A 24,171-nucleotide genomic window follows, 5' to 3' on the forward strand; every position below is an offset into this window, starting at 1 on the left:
TGCCCCCAGTATAGGTAGCCTGGAATAGTTGCCACCATTATAGGTAGCCTGGAATCGTTGTCCCCAGTATAGGTAGCCCGGTTTAGTTTCCAGCAGTATAGGTAGCCTGGAATAGTTACCTGCAGTACAGGTAGCCTGGAACAGTTGCCCGCAGTATAGGTAGCCTGGAATAGTTGCCTGCAGTATAGGTAGCCAGGAATGCATGCAGCCAGTATAGGTAGCTAGGAATAGGTGCTGCCAGTATATATAGCCAGGAATAGGTGCAGCCAGTATAGATAGCCACAAATTGGTGCAGCCACTATAGATAGCCAGGAATAGGTGCAGGCACTATAGATAGCCAGGAATAGGTGCTGCCAGTATAGGTAGTCAGGAATAGGTGTAGCCAGGAATAGGTGCAGCCAGTAAAGGTAGCCTGGTATAGTTGCATCTAGTATAGGTAGCCAGGAATAGGTGCAGCCAGTATAGGTAGCCAGGAATAGGTGCAGCCAGTATAGGTAGCCAGGAATAGGTGAAGCCAGTATAGATAGCCAGGAATAGGTGCAGTCAGAATAGGTGTAGCTAGGAATAGGTAACCCCTCCCCTCACCGCTTTACCTCTTCTGCTGACTCCTTGGTCCCTCCTTCTGAAAGCCTGGATCTTCCTCCACTGCCCGGCAGGCGGCAGCTGATACTTCACACTTCATATCAGCAGTAACCGGCTAGCAGGCAGCAAGGCAGTGCCCAGTAATGATGCTGTGTACAGGAAGTGACATCTATTTACTTCCTGTACACAGCACCTTTAATGGTCACTGCTCAGTGCCTGCACACCGGTCACTGCTGATATGCGGTGTTAAGTATCAGCCTCCGGACAGTGAAAGGGGGAATCCAAGCTTTCAGAAGGAGGGGACCAGGAGGCAGAGAAGTTAAAGCGGCCTGGGGAGGGGGGAACAGGTGACCGGGGGAGTTCTGGGTAGGTTTTAAAATTCACCTGCCCATTGAAGTCTATGGTGGTTCGCCAGGTTTGCATGTTTGCAAACATTTGCAGAAGTTCGCGTTTGCTGTTCGTGAACAGAAAATTGTGTGTTTACGACATCTCTAATTTTAATACTGCTAGGCATAAATGTCCTTTATAGATACTCTGACATATGTGGACACATATAACATACCACAGCACATGCATGCAAAAAGTGTGCCTAGAAATGTTGGCACCAGAAATACCTGCTAGTAGAATATTGGTAAATTTAGAAGAGAATGTTGGTAAATTTAGATTTACGAGAGAATACTCTGGGAAGAGAATTCTGAATAGCTAAACAGGCTAAGCATCACTGGGAGCATGGGGCTACGTACCATTGTACAGCACTATATAAGTATAGGAAGTATTTCTGATGCTGAAAACCAGGAAAATGATCATAAAAATGGTTATCCTGAATAGTTTACTGCATTCTACTATATGATGCTACAGTGCCTCTTTAATTTGCTTTGAATATTTTTACTTGTGGGGATCTGAAGAGGTATTTTAGTGGTAAGGGGTGAAAACATCTATGAGAATATTGTGGAGACAATTTAAATAAATGAGAGCCAGTATCTCAGGACTTTTTCTTTTATTTATTTATCTAGTGTTTCTCCATACCTATCCTTTGTCTTTAATATTTTCAAAGTTATAGTTTAAGGTAATTAGAATCAAGTCTGACTCCACTGACTGCATACTTGTCCCAGCTGTCGAATTTTACTGCAGAGGCACAGAACACAGATAGTGGTAGTGATGATCGTAATCAACAAATTACGATTTAGCAAAATTTTGCATATATTTTTACAATTACGCTAATACGTAATTACGATTTGCAAATTCAATTGATTTTGGGTGTTCATTTGTAATTTCGCATAAAATTTCATGAAATTTAACATTTTGCGTAATTTCTTGCCGACTTTAGCAGTGAATAGCAAAGCCTCCAATTTTGCAAAAAGACCTTATAGTTTTTGAGAAACTAGATATTAGAAATGCAAGTAAAAAAATGTTTTTAAACTTCGAAAAATGAGTTTAAAAACCATTTTTCTTTGCATTTTTAAAATCGAGTTTCTCAAAAACTGCAAGGTCTTTTTGAAAAATTATTTTTGTGTCTTATATCCACTATTCTGCTTAACATACTGTATGTAGCAATTTTGGTAGCAATAGCATGTATGAGGGCTTTGCTATTAAAGGGACTCCGAGGTAACGAAAAAAAGAAAAGTTGTACTCACCAGGGGCTTTCTCCAGCCCAGTGCTGGTCGGGAGGTCCCACGCCGGCGTCCTGGCTCCTCTCCTTCTCCCCGCTCCGGTATAGCTGACAGGCCGCAGCCCGGGCGACACTCGGTGGAGTGTCGGGCTGCAGCTTCCGCGTATGACGCGGATTACGTCACACGCCGGCCGCCTCGCGTCATCACGGCGGCCGGCGTGAAAGTACTGCGCATGCGCGCTTTAATCGCGCATGCGCAGTACTTTCACGCCGGCCGCCGTGATGACGCGAGGCGGCCGGCGTGTGACGTAATCCGCGTCATACGCGGAAGCTGCAGCCCGACACTCCACCGAGTGTCGCCCGGGCTGCGGCCTGTCAGCTATACCGGAGCGGGGAGAAGGAGAGGAGCCAGGACGCCAGCGTGGGACCTCCCGACCAGCACTGGGCTGGAGAAAGCCCCTGGTGAGTACAACTTTTCTTTTTTTCGTGAGCTCGGAGTCCCTTTAACCTTTATATTCGGCAATCATTTGAAATACTACTTTTACATACAAAATTAATTACGTTTTTCTCTGAAATTTTGCATCACAATTACGATGCGTAATTGGGAATTTCGCTGCAAAAATTTTTGGCCCACTACTGGATAGTGGGCTTGGCAAAGCAATGTGCGTTATCAAAGGTAGGCATAAATAGAAAAACAAGAAATCTCTCCCAGCAATATGTTATATGATGCCTTCTCTCCAAAGGTAAATTAAAGAAGGCCCTAACCAATGCAGCAATAGATAAATGAGACATGATAAAACCATCACAACCAATACTTTTAGAATCTTTAATCATAATTAAGAAGGTATATTACCTAAATAACAATTAGGCAGCATGTCTTCCCAAATAACTTAATAAGTGTCACTCTAAACAACAGAATTACCGTATATACTCGGCTATAGGTCGAGAAATTTAGGTCAGATTTTTTGAAGCAAAGTAGGGGGTCGACTTATTTTCAGGCAATACCTAAATTTCTGACTTTTAGCCGGTATAAAAGGATCCCCGTTCTGGCCACCAAAATTGCTCTCCCCGGCCGCCCCATTCTCTGATCTCCCCAGCCGCCGGCTGCAGATGGGTAAAAGTGCCCTGCTGTCCGTGGACTCATCTGTTCCTGGCAGCCTGTTCACCACTCTCCCCGATCACTGCCGGTGTTGCTGGTTGCGGGTTCACTTGCTTCTGGCCCCTTGATCACCGCTGGTGTAATGTCCTGTGATGTTGCTCCGGATTACACATTTGCCATTATTAGCATCCTTCTGGCCGCCCCGATCATTGTTGCACTGCTGGTGGTCTTAGCGCTGCGCCGCTGACAGTTCCGGCAAAGCGAGGAGCAGAGGATGCTACACATGATGTCCAGCAGTGCAGCAATGAACGGGGCAGGAAGGCGGATGCTAATAGCGGGAAATGTGTCAACATCAGAGGAAATGACACCAGCCGCGATCACGGAGAGCGCCGATCAGGCAGCCAGGAACAAGTTATCCCACAACCAGGAACACTGGCAGTGATCGGGGAGATCGAGGAGCAGGCTGTCAGGTGAGCCCACAGACAGCAGGGCACTTTTACTCATCTGCAGCTGGGACGGCTGGGGAGAGCAGTTACTGCACCATGCCGGTGAGAGCAGAGAGGTAGTGAAGGCTCCCACTAAATACTGAACTATGCAATTAACCCCTCATGTTCTCACAGGCAAAGCTTCTTCCCCACACTGTGCTTCTGTTAATTAATGTGTATTAGCACAATAACAGTAGCACAAGGTGCATGGGGATCATGAGGGGGTTAATTGCTCCAGGTATCTTGCTCCATGTACTGCATAAATAAAAACTCAATGATGACACACTTTACTACTTTCCTGGGTCGACTTATAATTGAGTTATCAAAAAATTCCAGCTTAACCACTTGCCGACCGCACACTCATAACGTGCGTCGGCAAAGTGGCAGCTGCAGGACCAGCGACGCAGTACTGCGTCGCCAGCTGCAGCCTAATTAATCAGGAAGCAGCCGCTCGTACGAGCGGCTGCTTCCTGTCAAATCACGGCGGGGGGCTCCGTGAATAGCCTGCGGGCCGCCGATGGCGGCTCGCAGGCTAGATGTAAACACAAGCGGAAATAATCCGCTTTGTTTACATTTGTACGGCGCTGCTGCGCAGCAGCGCCGTAAGGCAGATCGGCGATCCCCGGCCAATCAGCGGCCGGGGATCGCCGCCATGTGACAGACCACATCCTGTCACTGGCTGCACAGGACGGATAGCGTCCTGTGCAGCCCGGAACACCAGGGGGAGGCAGCAGGTAGGAGAGGGAGGGGGAATTTCGCCGCGGAGGGGGGCTTTGAGGTGCCCCCCCCCGCCACCCACAGCAGGCAGGAGAGATCAGACCCCCCAGCACATCATCCCCATAGGGGGGAAAAACGGGGGCAATCTGATCTCCCTGCCTGCACCCTGATCTGTGCTGGGGGCTGCAGAGCCCACCCAGCACAGATCAATCAAACCAGCGCTGGTCCTTAAGGGGGGGTAAAGGGTGGGTCATCAAGTGGTTAAGGTGGTCAAATATGTGGGTCGACTTATACACAAAGTCGACTTATATCCGAGTATATACGGTAGTCAGCACAATGTTCCCCTCCCTCCAGAGAAACACAGGCAGAATGCCTCCACGACCCCAATAATAATAACACAAAATCTTTTTTCACATTAATTAGAGAAAATGTTTTCCCAAGCAACATAATTAGGCATTATACCACCCAAAGAAACATAACTAGGCAGGGGGTCACTCTAAGTAACATAAATAGGCAAGGTATCCTCTCAAAGATCACCATTAGACATAATTCACTCCAAAATAACATACCGTATATACTCGCAAGCAAGCCGACCCGCATGTAAGCCGACCCCCCCACTTTTACCCCAAAAAACAGGAAAAAATGATTGACCCTCATGTAAGCCGGGGTAGGAAACGCTGGCCGCGTGATCCCCCCAGTATGTCCCAGTATAGCTAGTATAGTGCCCAGTATAGGTAGGTAGTGCTCAGTATAGCAAGTAAAATGCCCCAGTATAGCTAGTATAGTGCTCATTATAGCTAGTATAGTGCTCAGTATAGCTAGTATAGTGCTCATTATAGCTAGTGAAGTGCCCCAGTTTAGCTAGTATAGTGCTCAGTATAGGTAGGTAGTACTCAGTATAGCTAGTAAAATGCCCCAGTATAGCTAGTATAGTGCTCAGTATAGCTAGTATAGTGCTCAGTATAGCTAGTATAGTGCTCAGTATAGCTAGTGAAGTGCCCCAGTTTAGCTAGTATAGTGCTCAGTATAGTTAGTATAGTGCCCCCAGTATAGCTAGTATAGTGCCCCCAGTATAGCTAGTATAGTGCCCCCAGTATAGCTAGTATAGTGCCCCCAGTATAGCTAGTATAGTGCCCCCAGTATAGCTAGTATAGTGCCCCCAGTATAGCTAGTATAGTGCCCCCAGTATAGCTAGTATAGTGCCCCCAGTATAGCTAGTATAGTGCCCCCAGTATAGCTAGTATAGTGCCCCATTATAGCTAGTATAGTGCCCCATATAGCTAGCATAATGCCCCAGTATGGGTGGGTAGGTGCTGTCCCTCCCCGCTCCCCCTGCGGCCGCCGCTGCTGCTATTACCTCAGGCGGCGCCGCTTCCTCTATCCCCGTCCTCCTCCGGTAGTAACTCATTCACAGCAGCGCGCCTCTCGCTGCTGTGATGACGAGGAAACCATAGAGAGCGGCTTCCTGTAGCGTGATGCCGTTACTATGGGAACCGCTCTCTATGGTTTCCTGCGTCATCACAGCAGCGGGGGGCGCGCTGCTGTGTGAATGAGTTACCGGAGGAGGACGGGGATAGAGGCAGCGGCGCCGCCTGAGGTAATAGCAGCAGCGGCGGCCGCAGGGGGAGCGGGGAGGGACAGCACCTATCCACCCACCCACACATGACTCGCAAGCAAGCCGACCCCCCAACTTTTGGCCCACTTTTGGGGGGTCAAAAATTCGGCTTGCTTGCGAGTATATACGGTAATTAGGCAGCAAACCACCAAAACATGGAACCCACTGCAAAACGCAATCACTAATCGCAAGCACTAGCATTTTGTATGAGCAGTTTGTAAGCGGTTTAATGAGCGTTTTAGGGAGCGATTTTAAAAAGTGTATCAATTTGCCAGCGGTTGTGTAGCGATTAGCGATTAGCGTTTTAAAGTCTGATTGGTCCTTTCAATTAATTTTAATTTTGTTACAGTGTGCAGTAACCTGAAAACGATAGCAAAATTGCTCCGTGCAGGTTTTGCTGAGCGATTAGGCCATCGATGATATACTTTACATTGAAGCGCTAATGCTCCCAAAATGCTGCATGTCCTGTGCTTGCGATTTTCTGAGTTGCTATTGCTACAGTTAAAGTTGCCCGATCCATTTTTTACAAAACGCTAGCGATTTCAAACGCTCCAGAAATGCTCTGAAAATCGCCCTTGTGGGTTCCAGCCCTTAGGCTGCTTTCACAGTGTGACGTTACAGGCGCACGCTAGTGCAGCCTGTAACGCAGCCCAACTCACAGAAATGTAAAAGCAAAGCTGCACGTTCTGTGAAAGTGCAGCATACTGTGCGTTATACGCGGCTTTAGCCGCATTAGACTGCTTGCCCATGCGCAGTAATTAGCCACATGGCTAATTAATATTCACTGCACTGCTCACGTGCAGTGTTTTCTTCCTGGTGGACCACTCCGCATCACGTGGTCCCGCCAGCCAATCAGCGCCACGGAGATGCAGTGCGCACAAAGAGCTGCATAACGCGGCTCACTCTGGCGTCCTCCTTGAATATCACCAGGCGTTGCTTTAGGGGCATGTTATGCGACCATAACGTCCCCTAAAACTTGGTCTTGGTGTGAAAGAGGCCTAAGAGTATGCCCCAAACATAATTAGGCATAATTAGGCAATAGGGATGATCAGAATGAGCAAATTCTGTTCCGCTGGAATTGCGGAATTCTGCCAGCGCTAAATTCCGTCGCCATTACATTTCCGCGGAGTGTTGTGAATTAAAGGAAAAATTAAAGTTATTGCAAATGAAACCTTTTTTTATGCTAAATGGTAGCCCATGGAACCTAGTGGCTGTTCCCCCGGTCTTTTTTCTTTTTTTATATATATATATATTTTTTTTGGCAGCAGGAGGTGTCGCTTAAGCTATGGGATCTAGCGGTGGTCCCATGGCGGTCATTGTGGCGCCGCAGGAGGTGTCACTTACACCATGGGACCTAGCGGTGGTCCCATGGCGGTCATTTTGGCGCTGCAAGAGGTGTTGCTTAAGCCATGGGACCTAGCGGTGGTCCCATGGTAGTCGTTTTTCCACTGCAGGAGGTGTCGCTTACGCCATGGGAACTAGCGGTGGTCCCATGGGCTCATTTTGGCGCTGCAGGAGGTCTCGATTAAGCCATGGGACCTAGTGGTGGTCCCATGGCAGTGGTTTTGGCACCGCAGGAGGTGTCGCTTACGCCATGGGACCTTGTGGTGTTCCCATGGCGGTCATTTTGGTGCCGCAGGAGTTGTCTCGTAAGCTATGGGAACTGGCGGTGGTCCACCGCCAGGTCCCATAGTGGTCATTTTGGCACCGCAGTAAGTTTCGCGTAAGCTTTGGGACCTGGCGGTGGTCCCATGGCAGTGGGTTTTGCACCGCAGGAGGTGTCGTGTAAGCTTTGGGACCTGTTGGTGGATCCATGGCGGTGGTTTTTGCGCCGCAGGAGGTGTCGCGTAAGCTTTGCGACCTGGCGGTGGATCCATGTTGGTGTTTTTTGCGCCGCAGGAGGTGTAGCGTAGGCTTTGGGACCTATACAAAATGGTGGGATAGGTAAGATAGCTTGGGAGCTGGTTGCTAACATAGGATTGATTGTTTTTTGTTAACACTGTAATTGGTGCTGAAATAATTCCGATTTTTATGCCGAAATCCATTTGGGTAGTTTTTGTAAGCCTCTGACTGGTGCAGAAATTCTGACTTTCATGAATAAATCCTGTTGTTTTCACTTTAAACTTTTTCTAGGGGCTTCCTTGTGATTGGCTAACAAAATTCCGCATTCCACCGGAATTAGGCATCATCCCGCGGAATTTCCGCTATAGCGCTATGGCAATTCCGTTTCGATGCGACGGAACGGAATCACCAAATTCCGTCCGGAATCGCGGAAAACAGAATTCCGCGGAATGCGGTGAGCATCCCTATTAGGCAATATATACCCCCCAAAAAACAAGGCAGTATTTGCAGAGTATTTTAGAAATACGTACAGGGCCGGTGCTACCATAGAGGCAAAGGGGCAATTGCCCCAGGGCCCCAAAGCCTGTAGGGACCCCCAACTTAACTGTTGCTCCCCAGGGTCCCTACACAGTCTTTGGCAGAGTCAGGGGGCTGTCTCAGGGGCCCTACTAGGAAATATGGCTGCAACAAATGGTCTCTAATGCCGATTTTTGGTTGCAGGGGTATCTATTTGGGAGCCCCCAGGTTAATTTTGCCTGGGGGCACCATTGTTACTAGAACCGATCCCTGAATACGTAGGTACTGTTTAAGTGCAGAAAATTTGCCATGCCTAATTAAATAACTGCCTAGCTAAAAAACATTAAAATATTCCATACTTTTAGCACTCTGTCCTTTCTAAAGTATGTCTAATGAGAAGCAGTAAACTGCACTTGCCGTGCAATTATATATAGCATCGTTACAATAACAAAGCAAACTAACAACTCAGTAAAACAAAAATGTCTTACAAGATTATTTTAAAGTATAGCAATACAAATATAGCTTCATGCAAAAGGAAGGTCAGGCTGTATTCTACACATTTGAAGCCATTTTACGTTTGACAGGTGAAATGCAAATAATGTGAGAATGTCATTGGAAATGAAAGATTCATTGTTACTTAGTGCAACTTTACTTTGGAAATTGCATATGCACTCCAGAAATTCTATGAAAAGTATAAAAAAAAAAAAAAAAAAGAGTAATGATATATTTAACCTACTGAAATGTCAGCAGTGTGGTGACTTAAAATGCATGTAATAGAAAAGTATAAGCATTTAAGGAAGGCATTTATTGAAAACGTGGTTGATTCAGCTTTGCAGCCAGAATGTGGTCCTACAGAAGTGGTATTTTAAGGCACTTTAAAAAAGGTTATCTCAGTTAAATTAAACTTTGACTTCTGCTGAACATCCCTTTCTATAATAAAAAAAAACGTTTTCAATCCCTGAACAGACCATCTGCAGTGGAGCTGTGTAATTAAATTAACTGAAATGCTGCAACTAATTCAATGCCCTTTTTAGCATATGCAAACCAGGCAGGTGCCTAGTGCTACACCTGCAAAAGGAGGGCACCAAAACACCATGACAAAGGTTCTTCTTTTTGGAGTTTTTATAACCAGCTGCTGGATTCATGAGGTAACGTTTGGAGGTTTGTTGATGCAATCCCAATAAGAATAACAGCAGCATTATAAACGAGATAAACAGAGGAACACCAAGAGCCCCAATAGTGTAGTATGTATTGACAAAGGGGGTAATGACAAAGAGTAATAGTTGTTATACTCACAAACATGGGTCACCAATAGGCAACCACTGTAAAGGCAGGTGGGGAAACCATCCTGACCCCACTCAGGAACAAGAAGTCGCTCTCTGCAGATAGTAGAAAGGGTCGCAACCCTCCACCAAGGGTGGATACACTATTATATAAGAGAGAACAGAGGCGCCAAAAGGATAAAAGGGGTTTTAAAGGAGCTTAAAAGCCAAAACTTGGTAATTAGAGGAGGCAGTGGTGGACCTACCCCCTCCAAGCAGACACAACACGACTGTACATTCAGTCTATTTATTAACGAACTCCAGATAAAACAAAGCAACGCGTTTCACGGGTCAGCGCCCGCTTCCTCAGGCAATAGAAAAAGGAGTTACAGCATCTAGCAAAACAAACGACACTCAGCGCCTCTGAGTGTCGTTTGTGTCTGCTTGGAGGGGGTAGGTCCACCACTGCCTCCTCTAATTACCAAGTTTGGGCTTTTAAGCTCCTTTAAAACCCCTTTTATCCTTTTGGCGCCTCTGTTCTCTCTTATATAACAGCAGCATTATAGCTGTTACCAATGTACTTATTAACCCTGCACTTGTTATGGATATATATTTGCTGGATAATGTTCTAAAGGTGGCCACTAACGGTCCAATTTCTAGCAAAAAAAATGTTAAATGATCAGCAATTCTGATTAGATTGTTTGTAAATAATCTCTGTTGATGGGTACAATTGATTACGAACGATTATAAAAATAGTCGTCCAATTGGATTTTCATCAAACCAAAATTTGGATTTTATTGTTGGTTGTGATAGATAGGAAACAAAAATTAGTTCGTTGATAGTGTAGTGAACAATTTTTCTTCCAATCAGAATAATCTGATCGCTTGAACAATTTTTCACTATAAATTGGACCGGTAAAGGCCACCTTAAAGGGAACCTGAACTGAGTAAAATAATTTAAAATAAAAACATGATATAGCTGGCTGCAAATGAATATTGCATACTTACCTCGCCGTCAGTTCCTCTCAGAGGCTCACCATGTTCTTCTTACAGTGATCCCTTCCAGTTCTGACAATATTTTGTCAGAACTGAAATACCCCAGTTGCTATCAGTTATAGATCAGCAGCTGTCAGTTACAACTGGATGTGTAAGGTAATGTCCATGCTTCCCTATGGCTCATGTGGGCGATATTACAGTGTAACAGTGTGCTGACTAGAGTTGGGCCGAACCTCCGATTTTAAGTTCGCGAACCCTGTTCGTGAACTTTCGCAAAAGGTTCGGTTCGCGAAAAAGTTCGCGAACCGCAATAGACTTCAATGGGGAGGCGAACTTTCAAAGTTTAAAAGTTTCTATCAGCTGGAAAAATGATAGAAAACATGTCTCAAAAGCTCTAATACCTGGAGCCACACCTAATTGAGTGAAATACACATCTCTGCTGGAGGACCTGAAATTGCTGGCCTGAAATTGCTGGTTCAGGCCAGCAATTTCAGGCCAGCTTCAGTTGGTATAGTGGATAGTGTGCTTGTCCACCATACGTTGAGACCCAGGTTCAAATCCCAGCCAATGTGAGTTGGCTTTTATGCTACAAATCCTTAAAGGGAACCTAAACGGAGAAGGATATGGATTTTTCCTTTTAAAATAATACCAGTTGCCTGAATCGCCTGCTGATCCTGTGTCTCTAATACTTTTAGCCACAGCCCCTGAACAAGCATGCAGATCAGGTGCTCTGACTGAAGTCAGACTGGATTAGCTGCATGCTTGTTTCAGGGTGTGATTCAGCCACTATTGCAGTCACAAAGATCAGCTGGACTGCCAGGCAACTGGTATTGTTTACAGGAAACAGCCATATCACTCTCTTTAAAGGAGAACTGTAGTGAAAGGTATATGGAGGCTACCATATTGATTTCCTTTTAAGCAATACCAGTTACCTGGCTATCCTGCAGATCCTCTGCCTCCAATACTTTTAGCCCTAGACCCTGAACAAACAACAGTTTGACATTTTTGTAAGATCTGACAAGATTAGCTGCATGCTTGTTTCTGGTGGGATTCACACTACAGTGGCTGGATAGTGTACTGGTTAAGGCCTCTGCCTTTGACATGGGAGACCAGGGTTCAAATCCTGGCTAGGTCAAGTACCTATTCAGTAAGGAGTTCAAGGCAAGACTCCCTAACACTGCAGGGTGGCCTCTTGAGCACATCCCTGTGGCTGCAGCTCTTGAGCGCTTTGAGTCTGACAGGAGAAAAGTGCTATACAAATGTTTGGATTATTATTATTATTATTACTGCAGCCAAATAGATCAGCAGGGCTGCCAGGCAACTGGTATAGCTTAAAAGGAAATCAATATGGCAGCCTCCATATACCTCTCACTACAGTTCTCCTTTAAGCAACCTAATGGTTCTATTGCATTGAGCATTAATGGTACATTTTCGGCTAGCTTCACTTACTACTGTAGTGGTACAGTGCTTAGGGTGACGTGTCCACTACACAGTGAGATCTGGGTTCGATTCCCAGCTATGGTATGATGTATACTGGCTTTTAAAGTAGTATAATTCCCTGCCAGAAGAGACCCTCCTCCCTCCGGTAGGAGGGAGGAGGGAATAGGTTGAAGGGTTAGTGGGAGGTGGGAGGAATTAAAACTCTCTAGCAGAGTGTGTACCAGCTGTCCCATAATTAATTAGTGTAGGCAGACAACTGAGTCAAATGGTATAAAGGACCTAGCTTGCAGGGAGGGTGGGCGGGTCCTCAAGCAGTGTGTTTGACCATAACATGGCTGCTGACAGTGAAATGGAGGGTAAAAATTTTGTTTTTTGATGCGAACTGGGCGAAGCGAACTTCCGCAAACGTTCGCCTGCGGGTGGCGAACGCGAACCACCGAAGTTCGCCGGGAACCGTTCGCCGGCGAACCGTTCGGCCCAACTCTAGTGCTGACGTGGAAGCTGTTATGGGGTAATGGCCATTTTCATTATGGAGGATGGGGAATTTCATTGATCACTGTGGACAAACAGGAAGCAGGAGAAGAGAAAGAGATTGATGAGGGGACTACACAGGAGGTAAGTATCACATGTGTATGTATATTTTAACTTTTCATTTTCAGTTCAGGTTCTCTTTAAGGTTTCTAGATGCAGGAGAACAGCTGTTAGCTGTAAGAAAAGAAGAGGATGGCGTCTGGAGCTCTGGCATCTTTTTTTTTTTGTTGAGTACTGCTCTGCATTAGTGAGATAGAGGGCTCTGCTGAAAAAAACAAAAAAAAGTGCTACTCTAATGCCCCTGCTGCTTGAACTCCCAAGCAGAGAAGATTAAGATGTAATGGGGCAAGGTAGTAGATTTGGGTCCCCCTTGAGGTCCTTTTGGTAAGCTGTACTATGGATATGTCAGAGAAGGTAAGAGGTAGGCTCCTTGACACCCACTAGGCCTCAAGCACCTGCCTAGGTGGCCTGGTGGATGATCCTACTCTGCTCCCAAGCCACTGGAAAGTCACCTATCCACAGCATCAGGCAATCTTCACCTTTGGTGGATAATAGGTACTCTACTGTATTTTACTTTATAGTCTTCTCAGACCTGGAAGTGCATTTTGGTGTTCATGACTTAAGCCACGTTATGAGTCTTTTTGAAATGTAAAAAAAAAAAAAAAAAAGAAGACTTTTTAGTTTTTGAGAAAATTGATTGTAACCACTTCACCCCAAAGCGGGTTTTACCCTAACGGACAAGAGCGATTTTCACCTTTCAGTGCTCATGCCTTTCATTTGCCAATAGCTTAATCACTACTAATCACAATGAAATGATCTATATCTTGTTTTTTTCACCACCAATTGGGCTTTTGGGGTTGATATTTGTTTTCAGTAATTACCTTATTTTCTATGCATTTTAAAGGGAAAAACAAGGAAAAAATACACTATTTCTCTAAATTCATCCCCTATAGTTTTAATATAAACCACTGCTACTGTGTATAAAACCCACACGTTTTATTTACCTATTTGTTCTGGTTATCACAAGATTTTAATTATGTCCCCAGTGCAAAGTATGGTGACAATATAGTATTTGGAAATAAAGGTGTATTTTTTCATTGATTTTTTTTTTTTTTTTTACTATTTTCACGTGCATGTGCACGGAAATGCACATGCACGCACGGAAGCGCGCACACGCACAGTGGCAGCAGCACTGTCTGACTTATGAAAATGTCCTGGAGCCATTAAGAAGCTCTAGCAGGACATTTTTATACATCAGCATGTCATTAAGTGGTTAAAGATGCAAATGAAAAAAAAAATGTATGTATTTTTTTGTTTTTGTTTGTAAAAAGTAATTTTACCAAGTTTAAAAACATTTTTTCTTTTGAATTTTGAAAAATCAATTTTCTTTTTTTGACTTCCCACTATTTCCCTTCACATGCATACCAATTTTGACAATAGCATGTATTTAGGCTTTGCTATTACCGCTAAAATCTGCATGAAATTACACAAAAAATGACATTAAATTACGCATAATTGCAAAATCAATGTCCCTGATTACTTTTTTCCATCATTTTGCATCATAATTGCTAATTACAATGCAAAATTACAATTACAGTATGTGAAATGTGCTCATCAATGCTCTTCACTTATCAAGAGGGAAGTGAATACAACAGTGTATTTTAATTTAAGTTGTACCAAAAGAGGAAGTATAGTAATCTTTACTTTATTTATTTAGTGCTGACATATTACACAGCACTGTATAGCGTATATATTGTCTTGCCACTAACTGTCCCTCAGCTCACAATCTAGTCCCTATTATAGTCAAATATGTCTAGTAGTAGACCCAAGCCCATTTAAAAACGGGCTGTAGGTCTTTTTCCGGCGGCTGTAGCCGCCAGTGCGCATGCACGAGCACGCCGCACACGCAACCACCTCGCGCCGAGCGTCCACCTGACGCAGGCATGCGCCCGCACCCGTCCACCTCGCTCGCCCCCGACGCAGGCACTCACCCGCACCCGCCCACCTTGCTCGCCTGCACCCGCCCACCTCGCTCGTCCTCTTAGCTCCCTGGTCCCAGCTGTCCGTTACTGCGCACATGCGCAGTAACAAAAAAACTGGGACACAGGGACAGCTGGCTGCTAGACGCAGCGACAGTTAGGTTTTATTAGGTAGGATGTATGTATCATAGTCTAGGGCCAACTTAGGGGGAAGCCAATTGATTTATCTGTATGTTTTTGGGATGTAGGAGGAAACCTGAGTGCCCAGGGGAAACCCATGCAGACATGGGGAGAACATACAAACTCCTTACAGATGTTGACCTGGCTGGGATTCGAACTGAGGACCCAGCACTGCAAGACGAGAGCGCTAACCACTATGCCACCATGTTGCCCCTAATCTTCATACTATAGCTGATATTATAAATCTATGTATCAATATTAGATTCATTTACTGACAGGCCATTTAATTATATCATGACTTAGGCCAGAAACTCACTAGGAGCCAGGCCCGTTTCTCGGGCCGTGCGGCCTGTGCAAGCGCCCTGAGCGCTGAAGGAAGGGGGCGCTGTAATGGAGGGGGGAGTCAGCTTCGGGGAGGGCAGCCCGACCTCTCTCTCCCTTCCTCTTCTGGGCTGCACTCCGTTCTCCCCCCTCCGATGCAGAGTAAAGCGCAGCAGGAAGCACTGGAAATAGTCACTCAACTCCCTGGTTCCAATCGCCACTCACTTGCCGCTGGTCTCCTCTCTGAATAGACGCGTATACACATGCTGCTTCCTGTTTAGCAGGAAGCAGCGTGTGTATCCGCGTGTATGCAGAGGAGGGGACCAGTGGCTAGTGAGCAGAGATTGGAACACAGGCAGGTGAGTTGTGACTATCAGCGCTTCCTGCTGCGCTTTACTCTGCATCAGAGGGGGGAGCACGGAGGACGGCCCTGGAGAGGAAGGGAGGGAGAGGTCGGGCTGCCCTCCCCCTTCCATTATGGGGGGGTACCTATCTACCTACTCTGGGGGGCAGCTACCTATCTAAACTATACTGGGGGGCACCTACCTAATCTAACCTATACTGGGGGGTACCTACCTAATCTAACCTATACTGGGGGGCAGCTACCTAATTTAACCTTTACTGGGGGCAGCTACCTACCTAACCTATACTGGGGTGCAGCTACCTATCTAACCTATACTGGAGGTGCCTACCTATCTAATCTATACTGGGGGCACCTACCTATCTAACCTATACTGGGGTCACCTACTTATCTAACCTGTATTGGGGCACCTACCTACCTAGCTAGCATATGCTGGTGGGAACTATACTGACTACCTATATTGGAGGCACCTACCTAACTAACCTATGCTGGAGGCAACTATTCTGGCTCCTTATTAGAGACACCCACCTAGCTAACCTGTACTGGGGGCACCTACCTATCTAACCTATACTGGGGGCACCTGCCTATCTAACCTATACTGGGGGCAACTATACCGGCTACCTTTACTGGAGGCACCTACCTGGCTAACCTATACTGGGGGCAACTATACTGGGGTACCTATGCCTGACTACCTATACTTGGGGAGCTATAGCTGGCTACCTATACTGGGGTACCTATGCCTGGCTACCTATACTGGGTGGGCCTATAGCTGGCTACCTATACTGAGTGCAACTAGACCTGGCTAACCTATACTGCAGGCACCCACCCTCGTCCTGGGTGCATTTTAGCCTAGAAACTGCCCTGCGAGGAGCGATTTCTTATCGCTAGTGTTTTGAAAAAGCTCTTGCTAATGCAATGCTATAGGGGATTTTTATAAAATTACATCACTCAAGTGGGATCACATCCATAGCATTACATTAGCAAGAGTTTTCAAATCGCAAATTGCTCAGAAAATCACTCCTAGTGGGTTTCCGGCTTTAAGGATGTTCCTTCCTAGGCCAATCGTCCCACCTCTTCCATGCACAGCCACCTCTTTTTCCATGTGTCACTTACATATGGAGGAACTGACTTCATTTGCTGTGTAATAGCCCTCTATCATATGTAACAACCTACCTTTAAAAAATCATTTTGTAATAAGTTTGTGATTTTTTGTGTGTTTTTCGCGAATTTTTGTGCTAAAAAAAATAAACGCTTTTTCAGTAAAAATACTGTTTTGGGTGTTTTTGCAAATGTTTCAAATTAAAAAAATACAATGTATTTTTGTGAAAAAAATTGAAATAAAAAATGACATTTTTGATGTGAAACATACTTTGGTGAAAACTTTGCAAGCAACGCTGCTATCCTCCATAGAGGATAGAGGAATCAAAGTTATTCTTGTGACTTACTCATAGTATCTGTGAGACAGAACACATCTGGAAGATAACAATAACAATAATATTTATATAGCGCTTTTCTCCCTGGGGACTCAAAGCGCTGTGACCCTGCCTTATGCAGTCTCAAAGGCTAGGGAAAAGAGGTGAGTTTTTAGCCTTTTTTTAACCTCCTGAGCGATAATCCCGAGCTGAGCTCGGGGTATGTCGCGCAGGAGGATTTCTCAGGCCCCGCTGGGCCGATTTGCATAATTTTTTTTTTGTTACACGCAGCTAGCACTTTGCTAGCTGCGTGTAACTTCCGATCGCCGCCGCTCGCCGCCGATCCGCCGCTACCCGCCGATCCGCGCAGCCCCCCCCCTCCCCAACCCCTTGCGCAGCCTGGCCAATCAGTGCCAGGCAGCGCTGAGGGGTGGATCGGAACTCCCTATGACGTCACGACGTCCATGACGTCGGTGACGTCATCCCGCCCCGTCGCCATGGCGACCAGGGAAGCCCAGCAGGAAATCCCGTTCTGAACGGGATTTCCTGCTTACTCTGATCGCCGAAGGCGATCGGAGTGGGTGGGGGGATGCCGCTGCGCTGCGGCTATCATGTAGCGAGCCCTGGGCTCGCTACATGATTTAAAAAATAAAAAAAATTAAAAAATAGTGCTGCGCCACCTCTTGGGCGATATAATTGTATCGCCCAGAGGGTTAAAGCTGTCAGGAGAGGGAGCCTCTCGTACTGATTGTGGAAGTGAGTTCCATAGAGTAGGGGCTGCGTAGGAAAAGGCCCGAGCACCAAATGTTAAGTGTATCCTGGGAATAATCAGCTTCATCTTGTTGGCAGAGCGGAGGGTGCGTGGAGGGGCATAAAGTTCCAATAGATCCGCTATGTATTTGGGTCCCATGTGGTGTAGAGCCTTGAATGTCAGCAGGCAGATCTTAAAATTGATTCTCCATTTTACTGGTAACCAGTGAAGAGTTTGCAGTACTGGGGTGATGTGTGAGCAGCGGGGGGCATTGGCTAGGAGTCTGGCTGCAGCATTCTGTACTAGCTGTAAGGGGCGCAGAACCTTTTCTGTAGATCCGATGAACAGGGCGTTGCAGTAGTCTAGGCGGGAGGATACAAATGCATGAACCAGGGCAGGTAGGTCTTCAGCTGGGATAAGGTTTTTGATTTTCGCTATATTTCTTAGATGGAAGAAGGAAGACTTGACGACAGCTGATATCTGCTGTTTGAGTTTTAAATTTCCATCCAGGATCACCCCAAGGTTTCGCACCGAGTCTTTATACTGTACAGTATCTCCCCCAATTGCTAGTTTGAGGTGGTGAGCATTTTGAACTTTATCCATCATGTGTGGACCACCTACCACCAACACCTCTGTTTTGTCAGAGTTCAGCCTCAGCCAGCTGGTGTTCATCCAATTTTGTAAATCCACTAGACACGCATTTATGGATGCTGATGGGTCTTGGGTGCCAGGCTTGAAAGACAGATACAGTTGTGTGTCATCTTCATAACAATGGTATCCTAGGCCATAGTTCTGGATTATTTTGCTCAGTGGGAGCATGTAGACTGCAAAGAGTAATGGTGATAGTACAGAACCCTGTGGAACTCCATAGGGAAGTGGCACTGGATTAGAGTAGTGTGTGCCCAGACATACTTGCTGTGTCCTGCCAGATAGGAAGGTCTGAAACCATCTAAGAACAGTACCCCTTAGGCCACAGTAATTCTTCAGTCGCTGGATTAGTATTTCATGATCCACAGTATCAAATGCTGCAGACAAGTCAAGAAGAATCAAAATTGAGCAATCACCCTTGTCCCTTGCAGTAAGTAGATCATTCATTACTCGGACTAATGCCGTTTCAGTGCTGTGCCTTTTCCTGAATCCTGACTGAAAAGTATAAAAGATGTTGTTATCTGTAAGCCTGGCTTCCAGCTGGTTGGCGACTACTTTCTCGATAACTTTTGATAGGAATGGTAAGTTCGCCACAGGTCTGTAGTTGGTTACAGAATCAGGATCTAGTGATGGTTTCTTCAAGAGGGGTTTTATGATCGCTTTCTTTAGTTCTTCTGGGAAAAGTCCACTTTGCAAGGAGCACTGAGTGATTTTGTGAAGTGCTGGCCTGATCAGCTCTGGGCACTGCATTAAGGATCCAGTTGGGCCAGGATCCAGGTTGCAGGTAGTGGGGCGGAGACTTTGAATGAGAATTCCAAAATCTTCTTCAGAGTGTCAAAGACTTGCCATGGTGCTACGGTAGTAGGCAGATGCAAAGTCCAGTGGTCAATTGATGTTGGTGTAATGCTGGCACGGATGGTAGACACCTTGTTTGTGAAGAAGGCAGAGAATTCTTCACACCTTTCCCTGGAGAATGTGGTTGGGGCTTTTAGGCAGGAAGGATTGCAGAGTGATTCCACTGTGTGGAAAAGTTGACCAGCTCTGTTGTTGGCTGTAGATATTTTGTGCGAGATAAAGTCTGATTATTTCTTGGTTATTGCTTGTTGGTATTGTCTGAGGTGTTGCATTAGGCTAGATTTGTGCTCCTCAGACCCTGATTTACGCCACTGTCTTTCAAGTCTGCACCCTTTCTTTTTTAGATGCATGATGGTTTTGTCAAACCAATTAGCTTTCTGCTTTTTGGTTGCTGATTTGGTGCGCCATGGGGCAATACTGTCCAGTGTTTCATATCTCGTGTTGTTGTACTGGGTTACTAGAGTGTTTGGGTCCATTTGACTGTGGAGCAGATTTGTAAAATCCAGGTTGGCAGTTATCCTCTCCGGTGTTAATTTATGCAGGGGACGGATTTTGATTGTTTCTTTAGGGAGCTGCTTGATAGGGTGATGTTCAATTGTAAACTGTATTATGTGATGGTCTGACCACACCACTGGGGTTACTGTTATGTTACTAATGTCCATTCCAAGGTGGAACAGTAAGTCTAGCGTATGCCCTCCTCTGTGGGTAGCAGATTTTACAACTTGTGTGAAGCCTAGTCCACCCATGAGATTTATTAGTTCATTTGCATTTTGTGATTGAGTGTTATCAGCCCAGACGTTGAAGTCACCAAGGATGATCCATCTCGGATAAGACAGAGTTAGCATTGCCAGAAGTTCTGAGAATTCCTGTAGAAATGGGTCAGCTTCTTTGGGGGGACGATAAACCACTAAAATTTTGAAGCCTTTACCAGCTGAGATCTGGGCACCTATACATTCAAAAGACTTTGTTGAGCCAACATTCAGGGCTCTGAGCTGCAGAGTTGTTTTGCCACAAATTGCTACACCCCCTCCTCTGCGGTCTCGTCTTCCCTCACTTAGGACTGAGTAATTGTATGGGATGGTTGCTTCCAATGTGGGTCCCGCATTGGCATCAATCCAGGTTTCAGTGATGCATGAAATATCGCATGTCTGAATAAGGTCCGCAATAATGGCTGTCTTATTGTTTATAGAGCGGGCATTGCAGAGCAATGCGGTGACTGCATGGGGCTTAGCATTGGCGACTGGGTTCACTGCCGGGGTGTTACTGCATTTCTGACTAGGGTCATGGTAACTTCTGCTACTTTCAGCCTCTGATTTCCAGTACACATCACTGGAGATCGCTGGAAAGTTCTTTCCCTTGAATGGGCCTGGGTCCCTGAAGTTGGACTGAGTCTGAGTGTGGCATTTTTTTATGGGCCTGGCCACATTTTTTCCTCTGTGCGTTTTATTTAAAAACCCTAGAGATTGCAGCAAATTAGCTTGTTTTTTTTCCAATGTGAGATGCAGCTCTTGATGGCCTGAGAGCTAGTAAGAAGCTGGCTGAATAGATTAACATTGCTCTTTGGGAAGAAATGGGTTAAGTAAGCTCTTCCTTTGATTGTTGTTGTTTATCAGTGGGGGTAGACAAAAGCAAACTGCTGGCCTTGTGAATCTGCTAGGAGAGGTGTGAAAATTCCATTGATATGCAGAAACATGGGGCCTACTATGGTTCACTTAGAAAGGCAATAGAGTCAATATAATTTCAGCCTCTGAATGCATTTAAGTATTTGTACAGTCTGCAAAAAACGGATTGCCAGCTGGAAGATATTACTGGTGTTTGGGGAAGGAGGATGAATTTCCTTACCTTGGGAAGAGGACTTGGGAAGGTAGGAGATCTGCTTGCTGTGTTGCCTGGCCATGCTTTTTTGATGTGTTGGTTTGTTTGAAGCTGTGGACCTCATGAGTATCCTGGTGGAGAAATCCTATTCCATTGTGTGCCCTTGTAGGAGTAGAGAAGGCTTTTGTTTGTTTGTGTGGATTATCAGCTTCCCAATCCCATGCAGGACTCCAAAACCAAGGTCAGCTACACAGGACTTTGATGGTGAGTACAATCCAGCTTGTAACTTAGCCATCCATAATCTTCCACATTTCCCAGAAGGTTCTAGTTGTAGCCAGAGATTTAATGGTGCGGTATCTCTAAGTATTTTTGTTCCTTCTGTGCATATATGTGATTAATGCTTCCCAGAGCCGAGACAAGGTGTGGAGCAGGTAAAAAGAGAGGCTGCCATCTTGAGCGTGCTCATTAACTATAAGATGGGGCTGAAGAAACTTTCTAGTTGTCTACAGTACTAGGAGAAGACATCAGAAGAGGAAAGTGAAGCATTGAGGTCCAGCAGAACGTAAGCAGCGCCAGACACTGATGCTAAGCGCCCGATAGCAGCAATGTTATGCTGCGCGGAGCATGTAGGAGTAATTTAAGGCTCCGGTAATTGCTGACCCCCGAATTATACCTCCTCCCCTGAGTTGCGACGACTTGGAGGGGGAATAGCATTTAACGATGCCAGGAAGTTTTGCAGCAGTAGAGAGAGCTGTCATTCGTCTCGCCCTGTGCCCAACTCATTGATGGCGTACTAATACATATGTCCAGGAGAAGCCTTACTCAGTAGATGGTTTTCTGTGCAATATGCACAGAGTTCTATTATAATATTTTATTATTGAATATATGATTACATTAAATGGTTACTTTTTTTTTTTTTTTCTTGGCACTCAGTCTTAATTATAATGATGTAGGATGTATGACGTTCATACTTATTGATCAAACTTGCAAATTGCTCAGTATGTATTTTCGTGGTGTGAAAATATGCTGTGAGATTTCTTCTGTATTGAATATGTATCCTTTTGCGTAGCAATTTAAATCTTTGATTTCTTGCAGACAGCTGTATATACTGTTCGCAATAATGCTAGAATCCATTAACTGCATATAATAATGCAATTTAAGTCAGTTTATTGAAGAAACAACCAAGCTTAAAAATGAAAAGTGATGGTTGTTTTTCCTGTTCATCTGTCCTTGAGTTTTCATTTTGTAAAAATCAATATCTATCCTGGATGTGATTTTGTCAATTAAGACAGAAATTTAAAAAGTTCAGTGGTATTTTAGGCCTAGCTACAAAATTGAAAAGCAATTTCTTTATTGAAAAGAAGTTTATAGACAGAATTAAAACAGCCCCTTGATATCTTGTGCTACATCTTCAACTGAAGTTATCTTCTACTAAGATTGCGATAATAGATGTATGAAAATGAAAACAGTTAACTTAATACAATCTTTTTTTTTTTTTTAGATTTTCCCTGTCCCCCAGCTCTTCTTTTTCAATCCATTGTGGGGAAGGAGTGGATGATCTCTGCAGGTTGAGCAGCTGGTTGCCAGTAGGGTCACCATCTCCTTATACTAGTGCAAGGAGGAAGGGCTCGTCAGTTGGAAGGGGATGGTGCATGCTCTAGCACCACAGTACAGTTTTATATGAAGAGGGGTTGACTAAGTAAGTAATGATTGAAGAGTATTTTTGTACATGATAGACTTTATAATGAATAAATATAGCACACAACTGACTGACAAAAACTGAAAAAGAAGGGTGTTGGGACTAAATCCATGGAAGAATGGCACAAAGCAACACTCGAAGTGGACCTGAACTCTTGCACAGGACAGAAGGAAAACATAGAGAAATGCACCCTGTATGTATTTAGAGTGTTTAGCCTGTCTAATTCCCCCACATCTGTGACTAATCACAAGTATAATTTGATCTCTTAGCTTTGTCAGCTAGCTGCCTCAGAAGAACAGCTAATTTGTGAACACAGGATGTTAACCCTCTGTCTGCTCCCATGGAAGCAGGAAGTAGATAAACTGCAGATATATATCAGGATTTGTATCAGCTGTAACAAAGATTTTTTTTAAAGGTTACTATGCTGTTGCTTATCTTTTATATTAGAGAGTAAGTTCTGAGTTCAGGTCTGCTTTAAGGACAGTTTTAGGATTTAATTATTATTATTTTTTTTGCAGAACCCGGATTTCATATGAAAGGTAACATCTGAACACTCAGTCTATAGGATAATATTTTAGACCTGTGACTGTAGATGGACTTGAACATTGGCTAATAATGAACAAGTTTAAGCTGAGGAGTTGGAAGACGGTCTACTGGTATGAAGCATCAGTCACTGACACATCCAAGGGTCATACAATATATGTAGTGTTAGTGATTGAATTCTGAACATTGAGCTGAATTAAACTGAACACGCTTAAGCACCATTTAGCACTGAACCTGCCTGACATACTGTATATGGATGCTATGCTGCCTTACCTACGTCTGATGTGAAAATAGCACCTTGTATAAGGGTCATATAATGTAATATAAAGTAATGTAATAATATAAGGAAGTGAACACAGAGAGCCCAATATAGTGTAGTATGTATTGGAAAATGGGAAAATGGAGGTAAGTAAACAATAAGACCTGTCCCCACTCAGAATTAAGATGTCACTTTCTGTAGATCAGAAAGAAGGGGGTATATCACATCTCCACCAGGGATGGACAAAGGTATTGCAGAAGGTGAACAGAGGCGGCAACAGGATAAAATATGCTAAAAGTTTTAAAAATGCTAGTGAGGCAGTGGTGGACTTACCTCCTCAAAGCAGACATGAAACTGTCAATTTTAAAATAAATTAAATGTATTCACATACTCCAGAAAACAAAGCAACGCGTTTCGCAGGTATATTCCCGCTTCCTCAGGCAATTACAAGTAGGGATATCTAACTGTAAAACCAGAGACAAAAGGAACCATCAGTGTAACGATCGGTGTCAGCACACATAGAGAATCTGATTATTGGTGATCTGCAGTATCACCAAGAATACAGATATATACCTGATTATTGATGATCTGCAGAATCACCGATAATCCAAGAATAGTGTGAGTGTTTGGTGCAACAGTAATTACTTTGAGTAAG

At 44.8% G+C, this 24,171-nt stretch overlaps 1 long non-coding RNA gene across 1 annotated transcript in view; it reads left to right on the forward strand.

Annotated features, from left to right (window-relative positions):
* The window catches only part of LOC137528295 (uncharacterized), a 33,303-nt gene extending 9,792 nt beyond the window's left edge, over positions 1-23,511 (forward strand). The window contains exons 2-3 of the long non-coding RNA XR_011023348.1: positions 22,517-22,714; positions 23,233-23,511. This is a non-coding gene — a long non-coding RNA (uncharacterized lncRNA). The remainder of the gene's footprint in view (positions 1-22,516; positions 22,715-23,232) is intronic.
* Positions 23,512-24,171: the final 660 nt, after the last annotated feature.

This window comes from Hyperolius riggenbachi, chromosome 8 (genome assembly GCF_040937935.1).
Source record: "Hyperolius riggenbachi isolate aHypRig1 chromosome 8, aHypRig1.pri, whole genome shotgun sequence".
Lineage (NCBI taxonomy): Eukaryota > Metazoa > Chordata > Amphibia > Anura > Hyperoliidae > Hyperolius > Hyperolius riggenbachi.